Below are 10230 nucleotides of genomic sequence, written 5' to 3'. Positions count from 1 at the left end.
TTTTTCTGCACAAGCTCTAGATTTTCAGATTTCAAATTTTTATTTTTGAGAATCATTTTTCTTGATTCTTCAAAAAGTTCTTGAAAAGCATTTTGAAGATTTTCGAAAGAAAAATCGAGAGATTCACTTATAGAGCTTTTTGCCATGAAGCACATGTTGGCGGTTTCAGCTTCATCATCACTTGACTCTTCACTTGTGGATGGTTCTGAATCATCCCATTGAGCATGCAGAGCCTTTTTCTTGAAGAACCTTTTCTTTGGTTCCTCAGTTTTGGATTTTCTTTTTAGAAGAGGATAGTCATGTCTCATGTGACCTGGCTTATTACACTGATAGCACATGGAATCTTTCTTAGAGTCTTTTCTTTCCTTGTGCTTATTTGGAAGCCGGTTCTTTCTCATGAAGCGCTGGAATTTTTTGGTGAGTAGCGCAATTTCAGATTTTTTTTCTGAGTCCTCATTCTCAAAAAGAGCTGGGAAGGCCAGAGTTTTCTTTGTAGGTTAATTCTCTTCTCTTCTTTCCTTCATATGGACTTCATAGGCCATAAGATTGCCTATTAAATCATCCAGGGTAAGCTTGGATAAATCTTGAGCTTCTTCAATTGCTGTAGTCTTTTTCTCCCAATTAGTGTGAGAGATCTCAAGATTTTCTTCACCTTATCTGTCTGGGAATAGGTTTCTCCCAGAGATTTCAGGTCGTTGGTGATGTTGGTGAATCTTGTAAACATCTCTCTGATGGGTTCATCTTTGTTCATTTTGAACAACTCATATTTTCGAACTAGAGATGAGATTTTGGCTTCTTTCACTTTGTTGATTCCTTCATGAATAACCTCCAGAGAATGCCAAATATCATGAGCAGATTCACAAATAAATATTCTGTTGAATTCATTTTGATCAATGGCACAATACAAAGCATTCATAGCCTTTGCATTTAGATTGACCATCTTCTTTTCTTCATCAAACCATAAGCTATAGTCTGAGGATAAAGATATATAAGGATGTTCAACAATTTTCCATACTGCAAAATCTATGGACTTGAAAAATATAGTCATTCTGCATTTCCAGTATCCATAGTTGGAGCCGTTGAAGAAAGGATGACGAGATGCATGTTGACCTTCAATATCACGAGCATAAGAGGTTGATGCCATAAGTGCTGGAAGACTTGTTATGTCGAAACCAACAAACTTGCTCTGATACCAAATGAAATTCCACTAGAGGGGGGGGGGGGGTGAATAGTGAAATATGAAATAGATCGATAATTTAAAAAATTAAATGCAATAAGGCACAACACATAAAACACATGATTTATACTAGTTCGGTCGAGTCACTGACCTATATCCAGTCCCCAAGCAAAACACTTGAGCCTTTCACTATAACATCCGAGTTACCAGATAAATAGTATAACACCCGCTTCCTCACAGGTTTTCTTCTCTTAACAAAGAAGGGGAACACCCTCTTCCACAGAGGTCTTCTTCTCTCAATAGAGAAGGGGAACACCCTCTTCCACAAAGGTCTTCTTCTCTTAACAGAGAAGGGGCACACCCTCTTTCACAGAGGTCTTCTTCTCTCAACAGAGAAGAGGCACACCCTCTTTCACATAGGTCTTCTTCTTTCAACAAAGAAGGAATACAGTAAATAACAGAATGTTACAATACTTCCTATAGAACCTTTAGAATGAGATGAATGCACAAATGAAGGATTCTCAAAATGTTCTGTTATTTTCACTCAAAAGATACTCTTTGTCAAAGAGCTATTCTTGACTTTTTCTCTTTCTTTTCTCTTTCTTTTTCTAGGCTCTCTTTCAAATATCGAATAGAATTTTTTCTCGTTGTAAGCTCACATGTCCTTGTTTAAAAAACTAATTTGTTTGTGTTTATATAGCCTTCAGAAAATAGTCGTTGTCTTTTTGAAATGATTATCTTTTTGAGATGTCAAGTCATTTCAAAAATACCTTTGTGTACTATATTGCTTTTTCGAAAAGGTCTTCTTTCCATAAGTGTAATACTTTGGAGTAGACTATTCGTTGTAGTATTTTAGGTGTGATATGTTTTGTAAAAGGTCTATTAAATGACTTGTAGTACATTGAACGTTGGTTTGTAAACCATCATGTAATTTTGTCTTTATTCAAATTAATGATTTGTAGTACATTAGTATTTTATTAGAAATCGTCACTTCTTGACTTAAATGTGTGTAAGTACAATAAATGCTTTTGAGTTCTTTATTTTGTAAATGGTCATATCTCAAAATACTTTATGATGAGTTATTTAATGTCTACAGAGAGAATGGAGACTTTAAGCAAGTCGACATTCTTGAGTGGGGTTAAGATAGTCATTTCTAAAAAGTTTTTGAGGTGGTTTTTAATGTTTTACAGAAAGAATGATGACTTTAAGTAAGTCGACATTCTTGAGTTGTATAAAGTAACTAAAGTCTTTTCTAAACATATTATAATAATATTAGTTTTCTTTGTTTAGTTCAACTAGCTGATTTTTATGTTTGTCTTTTCCTTACATGAAATAATTACTTTTTATTTCTTTTCAAGTTGTCTTATGCATGATAGAAGGTACAATTAATGCTTTTGAAATCATGAGCTATTATAGCTTGTCAAAATACCTTTTTCATAAAAGTTTGTAAGAAGGTACAATGATTAGTTTTAAAAAAAGGTGCTTTTTGAAAATATCGTATGCTTTTATGAAACATAGCTTTTGTGAATGAGTGGCTTGTATGATAAAGCATGTAATATGCAATATGCATGCTTCTGAAGGTCCTGTTACATATGACTCTAAAGAAGAAAAAAATCTTCATCTTGAAGTAGCCGATCTCTTTAGATGATCTTTAAGAATGAATGGCCCATCAAGCTTTTGCTTCAGAGAGTATGATTGTACCGAAGGTTGTACTTGAGCAGGAGGTCTCCATCATTTTTGGGTGAAATATCCTTGCATCAAATACTCGTTAAATACATGACAAATGATATCTAGTCATAATATAACATTATTCATGAAGACATATTATCATATCATATTAAATCAAATATGACAGTGTATCATATTGTGTGTCATCAAAATATAGTTTCTCAACAAAAACTTCATTTTACTTTAGTACTTTTAAAACACATTTTTAGCTTTTGAATTTAAGCCTTTAAAAAACTAAATGTGGGCCCACAGAGGTTGGCGCCACATTTGGATTGATTTAGGGTTTAATTAGAACTTAGGTGGATTAGGTAGAGTTAGGGTTAGGTTAGGAGTTTTCAAAAAACCTGCCCCCCTTAGTTGGTTTTAGATAGGATTTTGAATAAGTTAAAGAGGGCATTAATTACCCCTAATTAAGTAGGATTTCAAGAGGCTATAAAAGGGGACCCAAAGGGGGTTGTTTTTCATAAGTTCTCTCACTCTCCCAAAATTTGTGCTCTCCTCTCTCCCACAGCTCCCTCCTCCATTGGAGCCACTCCAAGGTAAGGTTTTCTTCTTTTTCTTTTATCTTTTTTAGTGTTTTTCATGATTATTTCATGTATTTCACCATTATCGCCCCATTTAAGCATGCTCCTCCTTATCTTTTTTGCTTAAACCACATGCTCCATGATCCAAGAATCTGATCTAATGTTGTATTAGGGTGTTTTCATGTTTTTAATCTATTGGAATAGATTAGAATCATATTTTTTATGTTTATGCCAAAGAAAAGAAGAGATTCGACCCCTCTATGGATCAAACCCCTTTTTCAGGGGCTAAATCAAAATTTATTTTATGCTTCCTATTTTTTTTTTCAAGCATGTGCATACATATTTTCATGATTTGATACGTTGAAGCATGCCTAATAGCCTTAGTTTCAATTTTTTTTATTTACCATGCTTAAATTGAATTTATTTCATGTAATGCAATGTTAGTTGTCTATCTTGATTTTTAGTCGTCTGTTTCTCTATTTTTTTTATCTATTTATGTTCATCATAAAAATCTGTTTTTTTTATGTTAGAACCATTCGTTTGTCTTATGCTTTCCATAAAAAATTTGGGTTTTTTAACGTTTAGTAACCCTGTTAAAAAAAATATAAGTCGAGAGCTTGTCTATGCAGGCTATCAAACTGGACACAGAATCAGGGTCAACGTGTCCCTGTTATACCTTCTAAACGGGAACTGTTTTGCAAAATCTGAAAAAACCAAAGTTGTTTTTCCATATGTCTACTATTTACCCTGAATTTTACATAATTTTTGAAGTTTGTTTGATTCCATTTTCTGATTGAATACCGAGACTGATACATAACCCAGGTTCTGTAAGAGGCCTGTTTTCAAAAATAAAACCCTGAATTCCCGAAGTTACTCAGCCCTAACCCCAAGGTTTTTTTTCAATGTTTTAAGTCTTGATAGAATCATTGAAATGTCTAGACTCTTTTCTCAAAATTTGGGAAAATATTGAAGAATTTTAGACTCTGAAACATAAAAAATACCAGAATCTGTTCAAAAAGCCTATTTCTTATTTTAAAAATTTTCATCTTCAATGTTTCAGTCATAAATCAAGTTTTATAAACTGTTTTTCGACTCTATAAATTCTATCTGATTTCTAGAGATGTCAGGAATCTGTAGCTTCAATCTGAGATCTTTTTGAACCTCTTTTGACCAAAACATTGAAACTGGTTTTTCCCCCTTTCTTTATTTTTATCAAAAATTTAATTATTTTCATAAAATATCTTGTTTTCTTAATTTTTCCAAAAAATATGCATAATTTCTAGATTTTAGGATGTTCTTAAGGATATTAGGAGTCTTCAAACCAGTTTTATGATTTTCTAAAATCGTTTTGCATGTCATTCATGTGTTTTATGAAAACTATTTCTTTGAAAACCTTAAAAATAAGGGCAAAATCATCATTTTCATTTAATATTTTCAATTTCGAGCAATATTTTAATATTTCAATATTTCAAACATATTTTAAAACATGTCAACTACCTTTACAATCAATTTTATCAAATTTGAATGCCCCAAATTAAATATATTTCAAATTTGTCTTAGAAAAACCCTGATTTCAAGGCCATAGTCTTGTTTTAAAGGGTATTTTGATCATTTTTGTCCCAATTCCAAAATTCAATCTTTTAAATAAAGTTGTTTTTCATATCTTATTCAATCATACATGCATCCAACATTGTATTTCATAAATTTTCATTTAAGGAAGCTTTGAAGAGGTTTATATCTAGATAAATCCATTAATTTCTAAATATTGTTGGATAAATCCAGAAAAGTTGACATTTTTGCCACTAACAAGTTTGCTAGTTTTGCAGGGATATCCAAGACTGTATTTTATTTATTTTCCTTTATTTCCTTTCAATTTTTGATATAAAATGTAATTGTAAATGTAAATTTGAAATAGGAATTTAAATTTCTGCTTAGATTAGGGTTGCATGACATATAGTTTAAACTTTGATATATAATTGTTATGCTTGTCATTCATGCACATATTTCAATTCTACCATGGTCTACACAAATGGCACGTGCACTAGCATATAAGAAGTTAGTAAACTTGATTGAGTTTGTATTTATGGCCATAGTCAAAATACGAACAAAATTCAGATTTATCATTTTCTTTTAAGTCACAATCGACCTACACTCTTAAGCTATCTTAAAAAACTATTGCATATTTCAAAGTTTTCTTAATATTTTTCTCCTTTTAGAATCAAATGGGTTATATTCAATCCATATCTATGGTCATAGTCAGGTATATGAGGCGAATTTACTTCATTTAAGTTTTATATGGCACCTAAATTCCCTTTTTCAAATAATTTTCTCAAAATTTCTTCAAAAAGAATATTTTCACAAGATAGCATTCATGCATCATCTAGATTAGAATGCATCATGAAAAGGATTTTACAAGGCTACACGCCCCTCTTTTGATCAAATCAAGAATCCAATTTCAAGAAAATTGATTTCTCAGAGTTATCCTAAAATTTCTTCAGAAATTGATTTTTCTCATAATATTAAGGTTTCCTTTTCATTAAAAACAATTTTTAAGGGATTTCCATATGCTTTTCTAAGTCCCAAAATCGAGTTTCCAAGTTTCAATTACTTTTTAATTTTAGAATTCAAAGAAATCAACTTTTCTCAAAGTCATTTGTATTTCCTTAGAACTCGATTTTCTCAAAACCTTAGGATTTCTTCTAAAATCGATTTTTCTTTCTTCAGAAATGCTTTCTTAATGTGATTCACAATTTTCAAAGTATTCATTTCAAGTAATTTCCAAGAATTTTCAAGCATACATCATGTTTTCAAGTCAAAATCTTTTAAAGTTCATAGCACATGCCTGATTCTTTGTGCATTTAGGATTAGAATATCGATTTAGACAAGTTGAGCAAAGCAAAGCAAAGCACATGATTAACCATTGGTTCGATTACCCCTGGTTATGGTGTCAGGAACGGTTGAACCTCGTACCGACAGGCGAGTCCCATTCTTCAGAATTATCTTACATTTTAAAACGAAGGCGAGTTATTTTCAAAAACTTTTTCAAAGGTCAGTTTGACTTGCAAAAGTAAAAATTTTGCAATGATAACAAATTGTTTTTAGGTATTTCATATTCAAGGCATTTAGTTGTTTAGCAGAGTATGTGTTTCATTCATTAGCAGAATGTGCATTTTAGTAGAGTGTGTGTTTCATTCGTACTGTTTAGTTGTTTAGTTGAAGCATCTCAGCGTTACTGCATTTCAATTTTAGTTGCATCTGTTTAGTATTACATGTTTACTGATTTAGCATTTGATTTAGCATTCTGTTTTCTATATTTTGATTTAGTACTATGTTAGCATTTTTTTTAGCTTGTGCTTACTTGTATTCATACTTGATGTTTAGTGTTACTTGTGTTTACTTATCATTTAGCAGTTAGTCTCATTTAGTGAATATTGCATTCATATTTGTAATTGCCTTCGTTTAACAATATCATTTCTTGTTTCAAATCTAATTTTTAGCATTCATTTAGTGCATATCATATAGTATTGTTTTAGTCTTTCTTTTGTGATGCTTGTGTGTTTGGATTGTGCAGGAAAGCATGGAGCAGGAGAAAGAAAGTGATATCTTGTGCACGCTTTCAAATACACTACGCGAGGCACAAGCATAGAGTTTACTTTTTTTTAGATTAGGATTTGAATTTCAATTAAATATCGGGTTGTAATAAAACCATTTTAAACCCTCTACGTAGAGTATTCATTTGTTGTAATAAGTAGTTCATTTTCGTATATTTTTATAATTTTGGCAATAAAGCGTAGTTTAGTTGCATGTTTGAATATAAGTATCCCCCGTTTTTTGAGTTTGACCCGGTATCTACCACTTGTGAGAACCGGTTTTATATTTGGTGTCTGATTTTCACATTGTTTTTCACATAAAAATATTTTCAAAAATCATTTTCTCAAAAATAGACATCAAAATTTTGAAGTCGTTGCGTAGTTTAGTTGCGTGTTTGAATATAAGTATCCCTCGTTCCCTGAATTCGACCCGGTCTCTACCACTTGTGAGAACCGGTTTTATATTTGGTGTCTGGTTTTCACATAAAAATATTTTCAAAAATCATTTTATTAAAAATAGACATCAATTTTTTGGCAACGTTGCTGGGGAACAGTGAAATACGAGTATTCACTTTATTGCCTTGTGTTTGTTCTCATATTTTAGGTTGTTAGTATAATTCAGTTCTTTAATTAGGATTGTTTAGTTGATTAATTAGAATTGTTTAGTTTGCTTTTCGTACTTAGGATTAAAACCACGTGTTTGCACAATGTAGGGAACAATTTACTTTTCCTGCACAACCCACCTATAGGATTCCCTTAGAGGTGACTGTGCATGATTGGTACCGTGCTCTTAGTTTGCTTTTCGCAAATTCCTTGCTGAGTGCAAGTGTGTGGTGTTTGTTTGTTTCTTATAATTAATTAGTATTTGTTTTTTTACTTGCTTTGTGGTTTGCATGGTTTGGCCGCTAGCGCATTAGTTAGGTAGAAAAAACCAAAGTTAGGACGGTTGATGCACCGATCTACCTCGTGGTGTATGCAAGGGAGATGCTCGCTTGACCCCGAGCTTGTAGAGCCAATCGAGGACCTTGAGTCCCTTATCAGAAGAGCCCATGGAGCTGTAACCATGGTTGAGGATCAACAGATGATTCGTCCCCTTAGAGAGTACTTCATGCCCAACACCTATACTCCCGCCTCCTGCATCACGAGACCTGATGTAGGAGCGGACCACTTTGAGATTAAGGCCAGTGTGATCCGGATGCTACCTTTATTTTATGGCTTGAGTAATGAAGACCCATATCGTCATCTCGACGAATTCCTTGAGATTTGCTCGACAATGCGAATCAACAATTTTGAAGACGATGCTACGAGGTTGACCTTATTTTCCTTCTCTCTGAAGGATAAAGCCAAGCATTGGTTGAAGGCATTAGATACAGTTCAAATTACCACTTGGGAACATATGCAAAGGGAGTTCCTAAAGAAATATTTTCTAATTGGTAAGATGAACCATTATCAAAAGGCCATCACCAGTTTTTTGCAAATAGAGGGGGAAATGTTTCACGAAACTTGAGAGAGGATGAAGGATCTTCTCCGTAAGTATCCCCACCACCAGGTGCCTCGCTGGCAACTGGTGCAATACTTTTATGATGGTCTTACTGAGAAGAATCGTCAAATGGTTGATGTCGTGTGTGGGGGCACTTTTATGCTCAAAAGCGAAGATGAAGCATGGTCGCTTTTTGAGACATTGAGCAAGAATTCGATGCACCATGCTACGACTTTACATTTTGATAGGGCTGCACTTGTGCAAGATAGCGCTAAGAAGGTAGGCATTTTTGAGATAGGGATGAACCTTGAGTTGAGCAACAAGGTTGACCAACTGTCCCAGAAATTGGATCAGTTGTTGTTGGGTCCCTCTCCTGCCATGCAGGTGTGCGCGTTGTGTGTTAGCCCTGCACACCATGTCCTTGAATGCTCAGTTGCACCGCAGTACCCTGAGTTTGTCAAAAAGCAAGCTCAGATGGCTCAAAATTTTGCTAGGCTCGCACCCAACCCATTTGCCAACACCTACAACCCGGGATGGCGAAACCATCCCAATTTTTCATGGTGCACCTCATAGTTCCAAACCCCTAACCCTTCCTAGAGCTAACCCAGGCAAGGCGGTTATGCGCTTGGATTTCAGCAATCTAGTTATTCCCCAACCCAACTTGCTTATACTCAGCCCCATTCTCATGAGTCTTTGCTGAGTCAGTTCTTCGAGAACAAGATGTTACAAGCCTTTTCTGATATCAAGGCGAATTTGAGCTCTCATACAAAGTCCATTGCCAAACTTGAGACCCAAATGGGGCAGCTCGCCAAGGCGCTTAGCAGGCGAAGTGAAGGAACACTGCCTAGCCAGCCTATAGTAAACCCTAGGGGTAAAGAGCCAATGCATAGCCTGCATATGACAAATACACATCAAGAGCAGACGCAAGCAGTAGTGACCCTTAGGATTGGGAAGCAATACCATTCGAGGGAGGCTACAGAAGAAATAGAGCAGATAAGTGAGAAGCAGCCTATCCCTAGTCAGTTACCTCAAGAAAGCGAGAGGGTTCTTCCATCTGAACCTTTCAAAGCCTATATTCTTAAAGCCCTCTTTCCTGAGGCGTTAGAGAGACCGAGAGCACTTGGTAAGTCGAAAGTGAATATGCAAAAGATGCTTGATATATTCAAGCGCGTTCAAATGAACCTCCCCTTACTAGATGCCATCCAGCAAGTCCTTGCATATGCAAAGTTCTCCAAGGAGCTTTGTACACAGAAAAAGAAGTTGAGGTCCCATGCACAGAAAAACATTTACTTGACTAAGCAGGTGAGTGCGGTGTTGCAACACCAAACTCCACCAAAGCTCAAGGACCTAGGGACCCCAATCATCTCATGTGTCATAGGAAACATTACTGTTGAGCGTGCACTGCTCGACCCTGGAGCAAGTGTCAACATCTTGTCGGGTTTTTCTATAACACATTTGGTTTGAAAGAGATGAAACCTATACCTATGACTCTTTATCTTACAGATAGATCAATCAAGGTATCGAGAGGGATACTTGAAGATGTTTTAGTCAAGGTGGAAGAGTGTTATTTCCATGTCGACTTTATGATTTTAGATATGGAGGGAGTTGATAGCGTCAGGCAGACCCCAATTATTCTTGGTCGCCCCTTTCTAGCTATCGCTAATGTGTGCATTAATTGACGCACTGGTGCAATGATGTTTCATTCAAAAATAGAAAGATGAGGCTAGACAT

The sequence above is a fragment of the Nuphar pumila genome, chromosome 10 (genome assembly GCF_984573655.1).
Source record: "Nuphar pumila chromosome 10, dmNupPumi1.hap1.1, whole genome shotgun sequence".
Classification (NCBI taxonomy): domain Eukaryota; kingdom Viridiplantae; phylum Streptophyta; class Magnoliopsida; order Nymphaeales; family Nymphaeaceae; genus Nuphar; species Nuphar pumila.
Note: the sequence above shows the minus strand (reverse complement) of the source record.